The 4,025-nt window shown below is 38.2% G+C and overlaps 1 pseudogene; it reads right to left on the bottom strand.

Annotated features, from left to right (window-relative positions):
- Nucleotides 1-545: 545 nt before the first annotated feature.
- LOC116419888 lies at nt 546-1,245 on the bottom strand (annotated as a pseudogene).
- Between the last annotated feature and the right edge of the window lie 2,780 nt (nt 1,246-4,025).

The following is a 4,025-nucleotide window of genomic DNA, read 5'->3' as shown; positions in this document are numbered from 1 at the left end:
AAGTGAGAGACAGTGAGGTGGAATACTGCAAATCCCTTCAGATAAGCTGATTGGCTAGTTTTGCTGGATGTTTTTCTCTTTTATATGCATTGGTATAAGGGCTAGCTCTCTGGGTGGAGGAAAGGAAAGATTTATATTGGAAAAAGCAGCAGTTAGGTGGTACAGTGGTTAGAGCACCAGTCCTGAAGTCAGAAGAACCTGACTTCAAATCTGGCCTTAGACATGTAACACTTCCTAGCTGTGTGACCCTGGGCAAGTCACTTAACCCCAATTACCTCAGCAAAAAAGGAAAAAAAAAAAAAAAGAAGAAGAAGAAGATGTATATTGGAAAATAAAATTGACATAAAAACAAAAGATATCAACAAGTTACTACTGACAGAGATTTTTATTATTCAAACTTTTCAAATTCTTTGATAGATTCTTAAACTGATGCTCTTTCAACTTTTGTGCCTATTTTCATCCCCAGAAGGTTTTTAAGAGCCTCCATCTTCACCAAACACACATCTTCTCCATCAGTTTTCCCCAACTGAATTTTTTAGAATCTCTTTTGAACAAATATGTCTTAGAGGTGGCAGGTATACTAGGAAGCATTATCTTTGACTTTTTCAGTGCTTTCTAAAATCAGTTTATGGACAGATTCTTTGAAGTCATTTGTCTGTACCTCCTGGGTCATCATCATCATTTTGTGAATTTGATAGCTTTGTTAGTGTTGGGCAAAAGAATTCTCAGAGATTAATGCTCTTTGGTAAAGGCAACCCAGAATGGATAGAGCAAGTAGGCTTTGGTGGTTTTGATATCAACATGAAGTTTAATCCTGTTCTGTTCTTTTTTGATAATGGAGCACATCTTAGTATTAGTAATGTCCATTCTATGGGAATTAGTTAAATAGTTTTTACCCTAAACATCTTTAGTAATCAACTGCATTTTTAAAAAGCAACCTCATCATTCAGATCAATAACAGCAAGGCTCACTTCAGAAACATAACCTAGAGACTATTAGAGGCAGTTTTTTTCCCTGGAATTCTTTTGACTACCATCTTAACAACATTACATATGAGCAACCTCCCCAAATGGATTGACTACTTTTTCTTGGGCTCTTTTTTTTTTTTTTAAACAACCTTTGATCAGCTACTGATTCTTGCCAACCACCATAATCTTCCTCGGAAATCCAAAATCCTCAGAAAAAAAAAAATTGAAGAGAAAAAATAAAGCAACACCAAGTGACAAAAGTCCTCAAGTGTCAGGGTGAGGAGTTCAAATTTTATTCAGCAGTTCATGGGGAGGCATCAAGTGATTTTGAGGAGAAGAAATGCATAAAAAATCATTCACTATATAAAAAATGGGTTGGAGGAAGAGAAAGAAGAATGGAAGTGGGAAGGATGAATGCAGTTAGCATTCTTTCTGACTTGTACAACCTAGCCATTACTTGGCCAGGGTGGTTGAGCAAGTAGCTATTTGCAAAACCACTTAATAGATCAGCATTCAGCTCTCACCCAGAAGGTTTCTGACCACACTTGCACCTGCAGTCACAGTACTGCTAAAGAAGATGCAAAGTCTCTCTCTGTATCATCGTGTTCTCAGCATTTGGAACCCCAAACAGACCTCCTACTTCAAAAAAATCAAGATACTCAAGAAACTCAAGTTTGAATTGGAGTAGATCTGAGAGGTGAAGAACCTAAAACTTAAGAAAACAATAGTGTATTCTAGGTAAAAAATATATATAGGGACCAGGTGTAGACAGGGATGAGGAAAATGGTGGGAGGAAGGGCAGAGATGTTCAGGTTCCTTAGGGACAGAGGAAAGCCAACTTGGAAAAGGTTTTGATTTCTACAATAGTGATGGAAAAACACACATCTAATCTGCATCTGGCAGTCATTTAATCCTCCTCAAACAATTATTTTTACCCACCCTCACAAAATCCAAGTGAATCTATACTGGAGTTACCATTCTTGAGAATTGAACCTCTTCTACTTCTCCAAATGACAGCAAGTTGCCTTTAGCCTCTTTTCCTAATTTCTAGTTTATTTTTTTCCATGTTTCTTTTGGACACTAAAGACATAAATTTTATTCTGCCATTGCTTCTTTACCCTGAAATCGACTGATCCTTTGGGCAGCCCACCATACTTTCCTTCGGTAGAGGAACTTGGTGGCCTCTTTGATGCATTTCTGCCTGTTGTTCTTAATCCTTGACAAACTTGGCCCCCCACTCCATGGTTGCCAAGTTCACCTTTTGTGAGGGTTTTATCAAAGCCCTTTGGGAAGTCGGATTAAAGGATATCTACCTGTCTCCTTATGCCACTTTCAGATAATTCAGTGGATTGGAGACATGTTGTTCCCTTCTTTAAGAAACAAATGACTTTTCATTTAGTTTGAACTTCTCACTTATTTAGAAACATAAAATCATCACTAGTAACATATTTATTGAATATTGTCATTTGATTTCTCTTTTCACAACTAACATTTATCCCTTTGGGAACTGTTCAGTGACAGGTCTGAGCATTCTCTGCCAGACAATTGGTGCTAATTGAAGTCCCCCTTTAAGAACTTAAAGAGAAATTAGGGTCATGTGTCTCTGAGTATATCTGAAGTAACTCCCTTGGTTATATTAGGGCCACTGGGGGTATTATATCTCATTACTTTACAACTTTATAAATGTCTTAATTTCATAATAGAATGGAAAAATAACTGGTATTATATCCCAGTGCCTACTGCAGAGAAGTCCTTCTCTAAAGATGACTGAGCACAGTTGCTGAGGATCAAATGTATAGCTCTATGTCAAATATATGTGTATGTGCACATGTACATGTATACATATATAATATATCACATATTATATATAATATATATTAGCACATGGATCCCTTTTGTGAAGGCAGTCTCAGAATAGGCTTTAGAATAATTTAAACCTACATACTGCAAATCTACAGGGAACACAGAAATGCCACAGGAAAGTCTTACCACCTCTTTTAAAGAACTAGCAATCAGGGCCACACAGACTAAACATGGATAGATATGGAGGAATGGTAAAGGCTTACCAGACAACAACAGCCAGGCTACGCTGTGCTCTCTGTGTCCTGACCTCACCATTCCCTCTTCCACTTCCTATGCTTAGTGAACATTGCCAAAGGGTAGCTGGTATGGTCTACACACCGGCACTAATTGCAGTGTGGATCTTACACGACTTTTTTGTTTCTCTCATCTTGGTGGGAGCAACGTTGCCATCCTTAGTGGATGGGCCAAGCTGTGTGCCTCTGGGTCTGCACACATTGATAACAACTAAGCTGGGGGAATCCCAGCTCTGGTCTGCCATCATCATTTCTTCCACTCCCTCTATGACTTTGGGCAAGTCCCTTCCGAATAAGTTAGAAACTTAATAAATGCTTCTTCTTCTTTTTTTTTAATTGAAGCTTTTTATTTTCAAAATATATGCAAGGATAATTTTTTACCATTGACTCTTATAAAACCTTCTATTCCCCCTTTCATCCATGTCCTCCCTAGATGATAGGTAATCCAATATATGTTAAACATGGTAAAAATATTAAATAAATGCTTCATGAGCTAAATTGAATCTTTCCACTTCTGACATTTCATATTACTCTGAGATCCCTTCTAGACCTGACTTTTTTTTTTTTTTTTTTTTTTTTTTGCTGAGGCAGTTGGGGTTAAGTGACTTGTCCAGGGTCACACAGCCAGGAAGTGTTAAGTGTCTGAGAGTAGATTTGAACTCAGGTCCTCCTGACTTCAGGATTGGTGCTCTATCCAATGCTTCACCTAGATGCCCCTAAAGTCCCTTCTAGTTTGAACATTCTATGATTTTTTCCTACTTCCATGTTCCCATCCTGAAAAAAGATTCACTGCTGTATAATTCAGATAATGTTTCCCATATGCTTTCCACTATGTTACGGAGAGGCTGTCTCTTGTTTCCCTGACTCCTCTGGCTTCCCCCCACTAATTTGGGAATGCTGCTCCTACTGTCAGGGCCCCATCTCCCATTGTGCTAAACAAAGAGTGAGAGACTGAAGTGGA

This window comes from Sarcophilus harrisii, chromosome 6, assembly GCF_902635505.1.
Source record: "Sarcophilus harrisii chromosome 6, mSarHar1.11, whole genome shotgun sequence".
In the NCBI taxonomy this organism is placed as follows: domain Eukaryota; kingdom Metazoa; phylum Chordata; class Mammalia; order Dasyuromorphia; family Dasyuridae; genus Sarcophilus; species Sarcophilus harrisii.
This window is presented reverse-complemented; position numbering and strand designations above follow the sequence as displayed.